Raw genomic sequence first — 16,696 nt, forward strand, 5'->3', positions numbered from 1 at the left:
GTTTTAACTCAACAAATGCAGAAGTAATTACGAATCACGTGTCTGTGTAGGGAACTGAAAATAGAAGACGGCTGGAGAGAGGGTAACTCCGGAGCCTGTCCTCAAACGTAACGAGGGACTAAGCAGACTCACGAATAAATCGCCATGATGCAAGGATTTGTCATGGTCGCAAAAGTAGGCAAAGACGCTGATAAGGTTATGAAGGAATTACAACAAATAAGCATTGGATGATACAAAACGATTCATTTGTCAAAAAGCGTGCCTCTCACAACACAGGGGCACTAATTTGGAGAGAGTAATGTATGCAAAAAGGTGAAATCTCACCCAGGGGATACAATTAGCCAGCTGAATACCAATTAATTCTGCACGTTATGGTTAAATTAAGGGACATTCAAACCATATGAAACAGCCCTTTAGCTGTGTTATCGAGAGGTCCAGGAAAGCAGTGTAAAAACTATAATTGTGTTTGATTAAGCCATAAACACAATAAATGCGCAAAAACCAGTGGGGGTTTGTATTTCAAAAACAGATAATATGTATCAAGAAAACAAATCCGTAATGTCTCGTTAGCTGAAAACAACCACAAAGAGATACTATGGGTGATTACTGGGACAGATTGACCCAAGGAATCTCATCATTCAGTCCAAATATATTGGTCCGAAGTTTGGAAACCCACCGTTGTTCTAATCTAAATAGGGAACGTGTGTTATCCGGTCTGAACTTGGGAGCATCTAAAACTACCTGCACTTTATACATTTTTGTTTTGATTTTAATTACTTCTTATTTTTGCAGGGCCATATTTGTTTAGTTGACCGGACGGACAGTGTGCTTGAATGTAAGTCTCTGAGCTCTAATATTCTTTCCAGAGAGACCGATTAGTGTCTTCAGTTACCTATTGTGCCTCAGGAGAAGTTTCTTTTTGTTTTTGTTGGTCCTGATGAACCGTCATAGGATCCGTTTGGACCACTGGATGCGAAACATGTTGACCTGTGAGTAAGAATGAGGTCTCCACGATGTAAAAGGTACATTTGTCGATTTATTATGTAAACAGAAAGACAAGTTACGGAGATAACAACATCCCTACCTCCACTCGCTCCAACGGTGGTCCTTCTTCCCCAAAGGTTCTTCCCTCGGAATCTCCACCACTCGAAGATTCCAATTCATTACCGTACATGAATATAACACATCTCTCTCCTATAACAATTAATACAATTTAAAAGATTTTTACATTTCATAACTAATATGCAAGAAAATGTAAAAGTATCTTCAGGTCAACGCATAGTCTTTTAGATGTGAAGGAATTTTGATGGCTCTCTGATTTTCTCAACGCTACATCATTTGTAGAATGAAAGGTTCCATCTTGCTGTGTTTTGGAACCTTCTAAGTCTAAAGTGTTACCATAAAACTTGACAACTCTATTCAAGTTCCATATTCGGCCATCTTCAGTTTTTACCGCATTGGTGAAAAGTTTCAACACTTTCATGGGAGATGACAGTCTCTTTCCACTACCTTTAAGAAAAGGTTTTTTTATCATGACCCAATCACCAATACTAACACCAGTCTTTTTCACAGAATTCTTTCTATCAAAATTTAGTTTGCTCATTAAAGTTTTCCTTTGTTCTCTACTTTTCCAATTTTCATCAATAACATTTTTCCTTTTGCCACTCAAAAAATAATTTACCCAATTCGGCTCAAGAATTGTAATACCTCGTCTACTACGAAATAGAACAAAAGGTGTTTGTCCCGTAGTAGAATGTGGAGTGTGTCTATACACAGCAAATTTTTTGATTACTTCTTGTTTCCAGTTTAGCTGACTGTCTTTAGCTATGGTGATTGTTTCTTTAATGACACAGTTAAATCTCTCAACCAAACCATTACATTCAGGATGGTATAAAGCACACAATTTATGCTTAATACCACACCCTTTAAGAAAATTTTCCATTTCTTTTTAAATAAGTTGAACACCATTATCGGTAAGAAGTGTGGAAGGAATACCTTCCTTAGTTATCAAGTCTTTGAGAAATCCTATCACTTTCTCTGTCATTATGCCTAAGGTAAAGCAGACCTCAGGCCATCTAGAATACATGTCCATGACTACAATGATATAATTTGCTGAAATCTCACCATGTATAGGACCCAATATGTCCAAAGCTATATCCTCCCATGGTCCCTTAGGCTTATTCCTTATCACCATAGGCTGTACTGTGGGTTTCATGGCCTTTTCACTTACATCCCGCACAACCCTCTCAGCTTGAGTATCCATGCCGGGCCGCCAGGAAGATGATCGTAATCTTTCTTTAGTTTTGGAAATGCCCATGTGACTGCTATGTGCCTGATCAATCAACTGGTTTCTTACACTAGAAGGAGGTCTACACACCTCTAAGTAGTAAGTCACGATCAACTGCCAAATGATCTTTCACAAAACCAGAACTCTCTACACCCTACACTACCTTGAACTTTACTTCTCCATCCTGATTGTGACAACTTCACGACTTCCTGTAAAACACTGTCAGACTTAGTTTCTTCATGCCACATTTCTTCAGAAATAGTTTCATAATCTACTTCGCACACCCTTTCAAGATGTTCAAAATCTCCATCTAAACTAGACTCATCCTGATCTGTTAGGCAAGGTGACACTAGTCTAGATAACACATCAGCTGAGTAATTGTCAGAGCCAGGATCATACCTTACAACAAAATCATACTCTTGAAAGCTACAATCCATTTAGTGATTCTGCTTGAAACAACTTCTATACCTTTAGAATTAAAGACTTCACACAAGGTTTTATGATCGATTTTAACCACAAAAAAGCCCTCCCCACAAGAACTTCTTTAATGTCTTAATAGCCCAAAATACTGCAAGAGCCTCTCTTTCTATTACTGAATACTTAGTTTCTGCACCTTTTAAACTTCTAGAAATAAAAGCATTAGTGTTTTGAGGACAGCATATACACTGTTGTAACACCGCCCCCAAACCTTTCCCACTAGTATCAGTCGTCAATATGGATTATAAAGTAGGGTCCAGTTCTTTAGCTTAGGAGCTTTAGATAAGCTATTTTTTAATACAATAAATTCTTTCTCACAATCTTCACTCCATGTAACTATTAAGTAATCAATAGTGTCAACAGCGAATTTGCACTTTTCTGCCTTAATGGTTAAATCATATTCAGAAATTTTACTTAAAACCTTCCTGAGAATCAAATTGTGTTCAAAATTATCTTTACCATAAACCAAAATATAATCTTGGTAAACGCAGACACCACCAATACTTCTCAATATTCGTTCCATTACCCTCTGGAAAACAGATGCAGCAGAGATCAAACCAAAAGGTAAACGGATGAACCTATAGGTACCAAAAGGAGTTATAAATGCCGTCAAACTCCTACAAGATTCATCTAATGTTATTTGGTGATAGGATGAGGTTAGATCGATAGTAGAGAAAACTTTGTTCCCAGACACCATAGATAACAATTCAGAAATGTTGGGAAGAGGATATTTATCCACAACCACACACTTGTTAAGCCTTCGGAGGTCTACACATAGTCTAATATTACCATTGGATTTTTTGGCAATAACGATGGGAGACAACCATTCTGTTCCCTCCACTTCCTCAATCACACCTTGATCTCTCAATTTCTCGAGTTCAGTTCGTAATTCATCCCTCGCTGCAAAAGGAACACACCAAACTTTGCTGACTAAGGTACAGCACCGGAAGCAATTTTATTTTATGTGAGTACCCTTTCATACATCCAATTTTGTCACTGAAGACTTTTCCAAACTCTTTGTGTAATTCTTCCGAAAGATCAGAGGTGGACATTAGACCCCCTCATTAGAATTCTGTAGCTGTCTTAATATAATGGGAGGAGAACTGTTAGGATCAAGCATTATTCCCAGATCTTTCTGGTGCCACCAACTTATAATACTATCCCCCTTTTTAGATACATAGATTTTCCCTGAAGTGTAACGTTGGTCGTATTCAATTAACCCCCAAAAATATCCATGTAGATCTATTGGCTCACCACCATAAGCACACAGCGTAATATCAGGTCGCAAAAAATTGATCTTTCCCTTTAACTCTCTCTGATAAAATGAATTAGAGACTATGGAGATCTAAGCACCTGAATTCAAAAAGTACTTTTGTTTTCTTTCCTTCTACAGTAATGTAGTCTAGAGGACCACTCACATTACTATCTGATACTTGTAGAACTATTTGACCACAGGCAAAGTCTATAACATCATCAATAGCGGTCATCAATAACACTTACTGTTTGTTTAGATTTTTTTAGATTACAAACTGAAGAAAAATGTCCCTTCTTTTTGCAAAATAGACAGAAACGGTTAATAGCTGGACAAAGCTTACTATTTGCAAGATGACTTTCTTTGCCACATCTATAACATTTATTTCTGCTAGAGGTACGAGTTGTTTCCTTGTTAGGAAACTTGTCAATTTTAGATTTACTATCTCCAACCAAACTAACATCTTTAGAATCACTGTTTTTCATCACTTCGACACATTTAAGCAAATTTTCAATCCTCTTAGCTAGCGATATTACTTTATCAATCTGAGGATCATCTAGTAACCACAATTCGTCCCATACCTTATCAATATTGCAACCCAGCATAAATTGGTCACAAATTCTTTCTTCCAGAGTTGTTCCAAACTTATATGAGGACGCTAAGCGTCTCAATTCCGTAATGTAATTTTCAACAGTTTCACCCTTGTTGTCTTTTGCCAAAATAATATCTTTGCAAGATAGTGCTAATCTTTGGTAAAGAGTGGAGATCTAACTTTCTAATGCAGATTTCATATTCATTAAGATTGATCGCTTCATTATCGGGAATATTGGGAAAATGATCAAATACTTCTTGACCCTCTGTTCCCAAACTGTGAAGCAATAAAGCAGTTCTTCTTTCATTACTCAAAGAAGTACCACACACCCTGGAGTATCTTTCGAAAATCTTCTTCCATTTTCCCCACTTTATAGGAGGTTCACCAGGAGTGTAAAGAAAGAAAGGAGGGGATGCAACGTTCTGATTATAATAAGTTAGACAGAACAAACTAGTATTCACAATGCTAGTACTTGCACATAGTAGTGTGAGAGTAAAAACAGATTTCGCCGCACAGAGAACACTGAGAGAGTTTGACAGAAACTGTCCGTAAATTGTGTATCCACCTGACAATGTTTGTGCACAGCTGGTACTAGACTGTAGACTGAATACAGAGAGTGTTTGACAGAAACGGTTGCCAGATGCGTTTGCCAGAGACAGGATGAAGATTTCCACTCGAAAATGCTTGCGCACGTTTGCCAGAATGACAGATTGCGTTAGTTACCGACTTCTGTATTGTACAGAAGTCAGGGGAGACAAGTTGTAAACATAGAAATGGCAGGCAGACTGCACAATTTCAAAGTCTCACACGCAGAGTTCGATTTCCAGTGACAGAGTAAAATTTGTCAGGGTAAGCAAACACAGAACAGGGGCACTTGTCTGGGTGTGGCAGTGTCTCTGTACAGGCGAGATGATTGACGATGTCACAATGGAAGACCAGATGGTATCGGCGGGGTAGAATGTGTTGCCAGGAGAGAGTGAGAGAGTGCTAGTTTCAGGAAATGACTGCCGCAATGCAGACACCCACACAAGTCTTTCAGAACAGCTGATAGGGGCGGCAGCGTCTCTTTGGGAGAATACGTTCCTAGGAGACAGTGTGAGTTTCAGGAAATGGCTGCCGTAATGCAGACACTCACACAAGTCTTTCAGAACAGCTGATAGCAGCGGTAGCGTCTCTTTGAAAGAATGCGTTGCTATTAGACAGTGTAAGTTTTAGGAAATGGCTGCTAGGAGACAGTGAGAGTTACAGAAAACAGCTGGAGGAATCTTTTGAAGGGACGAGCAGATTAACAAGTTACTCGCACAAGTCTTTCACTTGGAGATGATCCTGATCAGGATAAAAAAACTTAAGTCATGCAGCGAGTACACGAAGTCCAAAAGCGACGACACATGATAAAAGTTGTTACCTGGGCAGAATGCGAACAATTGTCATCATGGAGTTGGGATGCTGTGTCCCACGAAGCGCAGGTTAGACCAGCTTGTCGCCAGTGTAAGAACGAGGTCTTCACGATGTAAAAGGTAAATTCGTCGACTTATTAGGTAAATAGAAAGACAAGTTACGGAGATAACAACATCCCAACCTCCACTTGCTCCAACGTCCGTCCTTCTTCCCCCAAGGTTCTTCCCTCGGAATCTCCACCACTCGAAGATTCCAATTTATTACCGTACATGAATATAACACTGTGTTTAGAGGGGATGCAATATTTTCCATTTTCTCACCCATTAAGAAAGTGTTTGAGCATGATCTCTCAATCATCACTTTTATGTTGTTTTTAATCTTGGTCTAATCCTCTTGCTTCCTGATTAAATGGTGATGTCCACTGAGGTTTAGAACTAATTTTAGTTTTTTCTCTCTCCTGTTCAATCAGTGGCTGCTCGTAGGCACCACCTTAGTATATTCCACCACGGCAGTCACTAAAAGATCTCCGGCAAAGAGCCCCCTCACAGGGAGCCCGTCAGACATTGCAGTGCCGGTCTGACGAGGAGAACCCCTGATGATGAAGCATGACATCCGGCAGGATGTGTGAAGGCACTTGCTCCTAGACATGTAGGTTCCCTCTTCCTCTCCTTTGGAACAGTGTACTCTTTGCTTTGATAGTATTTACTCAGTACACAAACAGTAACACAGTGAAAGCACCTCACAAAAAAATTCCAAACCAATTTAGAAAAATCAAGTGAATGTTACAAAATAAATAGACACCAAAATGAAGTAAATGCAATCTGTACAACCAGAGATAATACATTTCAAAGTTTTGCTAAGTATAACGTCTAAAAGCACAAAGGGCCCCTCGCAGTCACCTGGTCGTGTTAGCCTGGGGAAAAGTCACAAGTTCAGTCTGATCACGATGGAATGCAGGCTGGATAAAGGGACCAGGTTAAACTTGCTAAAAGGGTACCTGCACAAAGTCAGGAGTGGAAAGTCCTGTTTGGAGTGGAGGAGGCTGCGAGGAGCAGGGGAGCGTCGTGGATGGTCATTTCTGTAGCGTTAGGAACAGGCCTGAGATCACAAGTGGTAGTCTGTAGCATGATGATGCAGTTGGGTGTAGCAGATAGTTGTGGCTGGTCCTTCATATATTGGTGGTCATCTCGGGCTGTCATTGCTGTAGCACAAAGTGCAGATCTTGCATTGCCGGTCATCACTGACGGTTGCTGTAGCCCAAAGGGTCTTGTTCACCGGCGCTTTGAATCAACAGTCATCGCAGGTGGCAGATTCTCAGTATGAACGAATCTGGTCATGGTTGTGAGGAGCCCAAAACTTCAGGACTTCGCCTTTTATGAAAGAGGAGTGCTCTCTAATGCCAGGCAAGGGTACAGGGAGGATCATTTTGGGGATCAGGAACTCAAACTAGAAGAGGCCAGCAGTGCTCGGGCAGGTCAAGTTGCAGGTCCATGCAGGTCCAATTGAAGCAGGTCAGCTTGGCAGTTGCAGGGAGGCCTCAGGAGCATGTTGTTTCCCTGAACCTCAGAACAGGAGGTCAAACAACTGACCATTGGAGTCACTCTGTTAGCCTGGGATGAATGGAGCAGGTCCAGTCTTCCTTTGTAAAGAGCAGGGCAGGTCTCACTCAGCAGGGCAGTCCTCTTGGGATCAAGGCAGGCCTCAAGCAGCAGGACAGTCCTTTGGGGAATGAAGCAGTCCCTAGGTCATGGAGTGTACTGAAGAGGTGTTCTGAGGGTCCAGTATTTATACCTGGAACCACCCTTTGAAGTGGGGGAACTTTCTTAGCTCCCCTCACATCTGGTTCCGAAAAGTTTCTTCCTTCCCCTGCCAAGGCTTCAAGACATATGTGGTGACAAAAGACTAGTATTAGGTTCCTTAATGTGTGTGTTGGAGGCACCCCTTTGAAGTATAAGTGGGGGAGGGAACTGCTCCATCCCTAGCCATCCTGGCAGGATGCCCATCTTGCCACCACCTAGTCTCCTTTGCCACAATGTGTGGGTGGAATACACAAGGCCCAACAGCAGAGCAGTTCACAATCATGTGACCAAGGATACTGGCAGCAGGTACAACATGGTTAAGACAAAAACGGCCAACTTTCTAAAAGTGGTATTTTGAGAATTATGACATAAAATCTGACTTTATCATTAAAGAGGATTTCAAATTGCAATTCATTTTAGTCCAATTATGATCTTTCTACCTGGTCCCAAACAAAGGTTAGCACATATTAAATGTTAAAAGGTAACCCAATGTTATCTTATGGGAGAGGTAGGCTTTAAAGTACTGAAAACAAATTTAGGAGGTTTTCACTATCGGTGAAAAACACATGTCCTACCTTTTAAGTACAATACACCCTGCCCTATGGGGCCTGACAAAAGGTTTAGTTTGTCAGGTCAAAATGGCAGTTTAAAACTGCGCTACAGGCTGCAACGGCAGGCCTGAGACGTTTTAGAGTGCTACTTTAGTGGTTGGCATAATGGGTGGTACATGCCCCCTAGTGGCATTTCATTTATAAGCCCTGGGTACATGTTCTACCACTTCACTCTGGACTTACAAGTATATTAAATGTGCCAACTGGGTGTAAGCCAGTTTTGCTGCATTTAAAGGCTAGAGCACAAGCAGTTTATCAATGGTTAGCAGTGGTAAAGTGAACAGAGTCTCTTAATGCCAATAAAAACTGTGGTCAGAAAACAGGAGGGGTGAAGGCACAAACCTTGTGGGAAGAGCACACCAAGCAAGTCGGGTCTGAGAACATCTGAACAGAAAAAAATAAGTGAAGTTTCAAAACTATATGAATATCCTTTTAGAACTAACTTTTGTAGTTACTTCACAGAAATTGAGGCCTTATTTGTATATCTTTTTAAATGGTAGATGCTTTAGGGCTATAGTGTTCGAATATCTGACATAAGTCAAAATTCAATGATTTCATTCAATAAGATTGTGTCATTATCCAATCCTTACAGCTTTTTGGTTCCATTTAGCTCTATGAGGCTAACAGGCTGTCCGATTATGTAGTTCGGGGTCTTTTAAAACCATATAATAAAAAAACCTTTATAAACCACAATTTCTTTCTATAAACTCCTTGATTTGGGACAATATAATGTAAACAATATTAGCTGAAAGTCCAAACTAGTGAATACAGTCAAACTCCATCCAAGAGCACATGGAGGCTGGTTTGACATAAAATTTAATTTATTTTGTTCACGATATTATGCTGGCCAGATGTTCATTGCATTCAGTCAATGCATTTGTTGGCCTCTGTTCGGAACAGTTTTGAATTTGTGATCAAATTTCAGCTCTTACATACCCTCTTTGGCGAGGTCACTGACAGTGCACATGCACACTCTTCCAAATTCTAAATGTGTCTACTTCTAATATTCAGGGATAGCCATGTGTTTTATAACATTGTAACGGAGCAGCAGCTCACTAATGTCACTGTAAATAATCTCTGTGACACCCTCCCTTTTCTCTTATGTGAGGTCCTGTTTTGATCTAAAAGAAACTTTTTTATGAATATTGAATGAGACATTAACATATTTCTCTGCAAAATGCCTGTATTAGGATCTCACACGTCACCCACATTAAAAATAAATTAGAGGAAAACTGTATTTAAAACAATCTGTTACAGAATTATTCAAAGTCATTCTGGCAAGCATCTCTGCAAAACGAAACTAGCTTTATCAAGTGCCCCCCCCCCTGAAAGCCTGGGGCCGTGAACCAGGCCCACTTTGACCTAACCATGCCTTAAAACATCTCTACATTGATTGGTATTGTTTTTGAGGTCCCTGTCCAGTGGACCTACGTCGTAGAACAATAAAAGAAGAACAAACACAGTTCAAAATAATAATAAAGTTTCTTTGTTATATTGTGGAGTGTTACTTAGGGAACATGGGTATCCCTGGTTATTTGTGAAGAAGAAGTGTCAATATTTCCATGCAGGCATTAAACTGTAATGGAGTGTTTGTAGAATTTAGACTAACTCTGAATTGGACTTCTTCGGGGAGGAGAGGAAATCATCTTGACTTGGGAAGGCCGAGTTGAACTAGTTCAGCTGGTTCACTTGTTGACAAGGTCATGGCAGAGTCTATCGATCTTGTGATTTTTGGTATCAAATGCTGGTAGTCGATCACAAAAAATTAAGGGCTTTCAAGATGTTCAGTAAGTTCTCTTTGTCTAACGACACAGCTGTTACTGTGCCCCTTCTAGGTTCAGAATCAAAACGTTTGATGTTTTTGAAGTGCATAATAGACTTCTATTTGGGTATCTGCAGTTTTGCCAGGTAAATTGCCTGGGCGAGGTTTATTAGCCACTGAAATATAGATAGTTGATTCCATGAAATAGTTTTCTGCATTCAGACCTTTTTATTAGGTTTCAGCGCGCCTATAAATACACATTTAGGCACTCCTGCCCTTTACCATTTCGTTGTCCATAAGACTAATATGGGAATTAAAACAATTTGCATCCATAGTGCATACAAATACATTGAATACCTCTCCTTGTAATGTGTGACAAGAAGCAGGAAACTCACACAAATACTGAATACATAGGCATCTTTCTAACCACGTTCTTTCATTCAAGGAATTGCAGCAATACTGCTAGGACTACGGTCTTTGGTGTTAGATATGTGGTAATAAACTTTGAGGAGAACAAAGCATAACATTTCTATATTCACATTGTATTACTCTACAGCTATTGTAGGGGCTGACTCTAACACTTCTGATGTCCTGGGCAGTTGTGTTATCTGCTGGTTTCAGAGTTCAGTTTCTCAATGAATCCTCTGACAACCTTAATTTGGGTGAGGAGGACATGTTTCCCCTTATATTGCACTTTAAGAATAATCAGATGCTACAATGAGGTCCACACACCCCTTCTTGCCACCTCATTATATAGAACTTGGAGCTTATTTGTCTTCTGATCTGTTTCAGGGCTTAAACCTGAAAATAGACTGACCTGCTTTCCAGCATATATTAACCTCTCTCTTTGGGTGTTTTCCACCTTTATTCAAATTTGTGTCTGGGGGACAGTTGAATAGTGTTTTGTCACATACTTCTGCCCCCTGTTGGGAACTACATGACGATATCAGTTTCACATTGTGCATGAAGGTAATCTCCTCTGCTACACTGGCCAGAGTGTCTCCCTCCAAATTAAGAAATTAGCACTGCCTCTGTGGTGGCCTGTGTGCCGTCGTAGGATCTCCCGCCATGCTGGTTGCAGTGAAAGCAGAAATTTGTGGTGCACGTCCACATTGGTTTGAACTGCTATGCACTAGCCTTTTTTACTTTTTAGAAATGAACTGCAAAAGCAGGATTTCTTTCTGAAAAAAATGGCCTCCACTCCCTGGAAGAAAGCACTTTGGGAGGCTTTTTCCAAGCTGTGATGTCATTATGATAGGCAGAATTTACCTGGCGGTGACGGAAAAGAATAAAAGCACATCAAACCATCTGCTTTAGGGTGGGGGATATGATGCTCTTACTCTGAAGGCCTCTATCCCATCTGTCTTTCTGAGTACGTTTTCTGACGACAGAGCCAGTGTGGGGCACTACTACCTGAAAACATATGGTCCACCCTTCTAATTACTGAGAGGGCGGACTGGAGGTTTGGCAGGCAGACTCACGGAGAACCCTGTCCACCAAACTCTAAATCAGGCCCATAATGTTTTTTAGGGTGAGTGCGAAATTGCTTCTAACCTGTTGTCATTTTTATGTTGGGCTTTAACCACGCCCATGTCACACCCATTACTTTCATTTGTTTGTGGCTTGCCTTTTAAAATTCCTTTGATGTCATTTGTCAAAGGTATGCATAGGTTATGCCTTTTCTTGTGTTTAGCCCTCCTCGAGAGCACCGGCCAGCTACTGGTAACATACGCAGCATCTATTTTTTACGCATGCTTTCTGGACTACTTTTTTTGTTTTTAGGTCGAACTTCTCTCTTGTCTTTCCATTTTGCGCTCCATAGCGATTTCAACTATTATACAGCGGAAACTTAATCAGCAGTATTGGAGAACTTTGCATGACTACCAGGTACTTCTTATTGTTTATCCTTCGCTCCATGCTGCTTTCAAATCTTACACGGTGCAAGCTCGATCGCAGGTACTGGAGCGATATTTCTCAATATTTCTTTGTTTTTTTGGTGTGCTTTGCATGACTGCCGGTTACTTCACATTGTTTGTAAGGGCACAGAACCCCCTAGATCCTCAGACTCCCAGTACAAGAACAGCCAAGCCCTCAGTGTAGGCAGATTTATAGCACCATGCTCCACAACTGTTGTGTTTTCAGGCATCCTCACCCGCTTCACAGGTTCAAACAACGCTCCTTTTAAGTGTACATCGTAATGTGAGCAAATGAGTATCCAAGCAGAAAAGATAAAAATCCCAATCAAAATTATTTATACAGCGACCAAGAAAATGAGTTACTTTCGCAAAGACTAAAAAGTGTACATTTCAACTCATCACTGCAAGCGAGAGAACTTAAATGAAACAAGCATTTACAATGCAATAGGTCTCGCATTTGCTCGAGTTAGAGCTATTAGCGTTGTAAACTCCTAACCGGACTTTTCTTGCCACATAAATTGAAAATTAAAATGAAAACAGTTTCACATAAGCGAGCCGATTCAAAGTGCCACGCCATGAGCATGAAGGAGGCACACAAAAGGAAAAAGAAGTTCGCTGGCAGTCAAACATATCGGCAAATGTGCAATTAGCAGAGTAAAAAGGTTGATGTCCAAGGCCAAAACCAAACCACACAAATGTAAAGCAGGTACCAATGATAACCAAGGATTTTTCAAAGGCAAGCCAATGAACAAGCAATAGTACTAGGCGTGGTTAAAAGGCCAAATAGATAACAACATATCGGAAAAGCAGTGCTTGCGCGCTGCTATGCTCCACCTACAAAGGAAAGGAGGTGAAAGTGAAGCATGCATTGGATTATTGCTAACTGACTGTTGAGAAACAGCTACTTCAGACTTCAAGTCCTCTATCCCGGAAACCCACAAACTTACCAGCAAGGTAAATAAACCTACTTAAATCTAGAAATTAGACCATTACATTGACAAAATAATTAACAGCACTCTGAATTGTTTGTGATCAAGAGCTTGGTAGTGCTCAAAGAAGCACAGCTAGATGGGGCACATGAGAAAGGTGAAGTCTGAGATTTCGAAACTACAAAGCATTGATGAAATCTGCTTAGAAAAGTGGCCAGAGGGTACTGCACGTGTCTCGTCCATTGGTAGCTCATGAGCTGCCAACAAGCTGCCTGAGGGGCCCATCAAAGAGCCAGATGTCAGTGCAGGGAGATTGGTGTTTTCTCACAGTTTAGAAGTTGGATTACCCAGCTGTACAATGCGGGTGCAAACGGGGGTGCATCGGCGGGATGGAGAGGGTAAAAGGCGCCCTATTATTCCCTTTTGTTTTTTTAATTACAAAAGAGGGTAAAAGGCGCCCTTTATTCCCTTTTATTTTTTTAATTACAAAAATGTTTATCTCCATAATACGATCTATATAAGAGGATGTGTACATTTGTGGGTTGGCAAGGATAAAATCGTTATAAATGTAAAAACGCTGGCGAAACGTGGACAGGAATGAATATATACATCCATCACAAATTGTACACGACGTTCAACGCAAATCTTTTTATTTCCCTAGGGGGATTTCCTGCAATTAGATGTATATGAAGCAAGGCAGGTCACGAAGAGGACCTGGCTGGCGCTGACTTCATTAAGTTAAAGGCCAGTATGCTGAGCCCACCAGGAAGCGAAACAGATGTAGGGGCAGGTTGGAATCACAATATATGGTGTGAAATCGTACAGAGACACTTTACTGTCGCTTGACAGACAGGTCATCACATCAATTAAATGTTAAGCACTAGTAAAGGACGGTGCCCGGAAGGTAATAACCGTGAAGTCGGCGAGAATGCCCACAAAGCATTATGCAGCATGGCTAATTTTCCCACGAAAATGCCTTCCAAAGCAGAAAATAATTTAGTTCAGCTCGATTCATACTCCGTTTACACCCAGTGTAGAGTTTATTTTCTAATAAAACATTGCAGGATATCATGTCATGAGCAAGCAGGGCAATATTGTTTATATACCCCTTGTTGTGCTCACACAGCATTCCTGGTCTGATAGCAAGGGCATAACATTCTCCCAAACAAATACAAAACCCTGCCATGACGCTCAATCCATACACTTGTGTTCTGTTACAAGCTGTGGTGATATCTGCCCTTTACTAAGAGTGTTTACCCGGGCCGTACTCGAATCTGTTTAAAGTACAGCGGTGTACTCGAGTACTGCTACAATAAAGCAGAGCCAAAGCAGGTGATTGTCACTGTCCCCTTATCAGTTAATTCGCAGTGCCGGGCCAGTAAGTGGCAGCCTCTTCATGCACGTATGCGTGAAAAATGTCCTACTCAACTCACAAAAGATTCACTACATAAAAAAATTCTAACTGGACTTTTCTTGTCACATAAATGGAAAATATAAAGTAAAACAGTTGACATAAGCGAGCTGATTCAAAGTGCCTAAATTAAAACACAATTTATACCAAGCAGTGAGGGGCGGAAGGTGGTGGGGTGGAGGCGTCATGGCAAAGGGAGATTAATTGAACCGGAAGATGCGCTGTGCACAAAGAGTGAACCTGAAACTGAACACTCACCGAGGACAGGAGCAGCTTTTCTTGCCACATTAAATGAAAAAAAAGAGCGCGATCGCGCTGCTACAGTTCCCTCGCAGTGGAACCTATCGGCAAAAGTGCAATTATCTACGTAACCGGCAAAAGTGCAATTAACTATGTAACAGGGTCGATGTCATGGAAAGCGCTCAACTTCTGCCAAGCGAGATCGCGCTGCAAAAAAAGATAAAAAGTAGTCCACAAACCAGACAGAAAACATCGAGCCTTGCATGTTTTCAGTACCTGGTTGCTGAGCTCGAGGAGGGCTAACCACCGGAAAAGGCATGACGTATGCATGCCTTCCACTAATGAAAGCAAGCAGATTTCAACAGGCAAGCCCATGAACCACTGAAAGACACTGACATGGCATGGACGGGGCTCTGAGCCCTTTTCTAACTACTAAAGCATCTCATAGGCGAAACGCATGCGCAAGCGCATGCGACGCAGGCTTGACCATAAAAAGGAAATACAATGATTCTTACCAGGCTGAGACGCTGCTCACTCGAAGGCGCTGCTCACACGGCATTGAGTGAATGGTTAAACATTAGATCAGGCAAGAGTTTGAGCAATGATAGAACATCTATGCTGTGCGATTTATGGTGGACATAAACTTGTATAATGGATGGGAGGGGTCGAGGGGAGACAAACTGAGGGGACACGGAAGCGATTTAGGGGCGGCGGGACCTAAGTGATCAATCAATTTGGTGAATGCAAACTAAAGACGGACGGGAGCTAAGGCATAATAAATCAATGCAGAGCAGATTCAACAGGAATCATAAAGGAATTTGTTAGGGCTGACGGCATTCAGAGGAAACTACTCTGGGCTGTTGTGTTAACAGAAGGTGCACATCTATGCTGTTAAAATATGCACAAAGGGCAGAGGTGGCAGAGAGAAACCTCAGTAATTTAGCTGAGCTTCTTTAATAAGCGTACAATACCTTCTGTACTGAAACACTTTTTATCCATACATATAACCATGACCCAATCTCTATATCCCACCCTCGACCAGGCACAATCAACATGGGGCCACCCATAAAAGCATTTGTGATACAGGAAGTAGTATTAGGAGTACGCTGTCATGTCCTCCCACAATGATACTTGAACTATTCAACCATTCAATATTCCAACTCTCACATCATTCTTTTCATCTGTCTGTCTGTCTGTCTGTCCATACATGACTACCAGTTACTTCACATTGTTTCTTTTGTTTTTCATTTGCGCTCATAGCGCCTATGGCGCTTTCAAGTTTTACACAGCGGAATGGGCAATATTGGAGCGCTTTGTATGACTACCAGTTACTTCTCATTGTTTATTTTGTTTTTAATTTGAGCTCATGGTGCCCATGGCGCTTTCAAGTTTTACACAGCGCACGGACAGTATTGGAGCGATTTGCATAACTACCAGTTGCTTGTCATTGTTTCTTTTTTCCTTCGTGCTTATAGCCCTTTCAAGTTTTATGCAGCGCAATGGGCCGTATTGGAGCATTTTGCATGGCTACCAGTTATTTCACTTTTTTCACAGTTACGGAGAGGACAGTGCATCCCATTCGTGCACAGCTTACAAAATAGCAGTGCAAAGTTTCTTTAACTATAGTTAAGTACTTTAATTTTCTTCATCATTGTATAGAGCTGTGATACCCTATCCTTGACAAATCTTGTTTCACTGTTTTTCATTAAAAGTTCCCTTTTGTCCTGCATAGGCTTGCAAAGCGTCTTGCTCAGTGGAATTATGTGGCAGGAAAGGACCAAATTATGTGGCAGGGTTGACCAATTTATGTGGCAAAAAAAGTCCACTTACATCGCCAATAGCTCTATCTCTCGAGAACGCCAGCCCTATTGCATTGCAAATGCTTGTCTCCTTTACGATGTAAGTAGACAGCAAATTACTTGAACGGAATAAGTCTAACTGATGCTGTTTCACCCCTGAATATTAACCCTGCCTAATGCTTGTACGTAAAGATATAGACAACTGGGAATGCCGAATTAAATA

The sequence above is a fragment of the Pleurodeles waltl genome, chromosome 4_2 (genome assembly GCF_031143425.1).
Source record: "Pleurodeles waltl isolate 20211129_DDA chromosome 4_2, aPleWal1.hap1.20221129, whole genome shotgun sequence".
In the NCBI taxonomy this organism is placed as follows: domain Eukaryota; kingdom Metazoa; phylum Chordata; class Amphibia; order Caudata; family Salamandridae; genus Pleurodeles; species Pleurodeles waltl.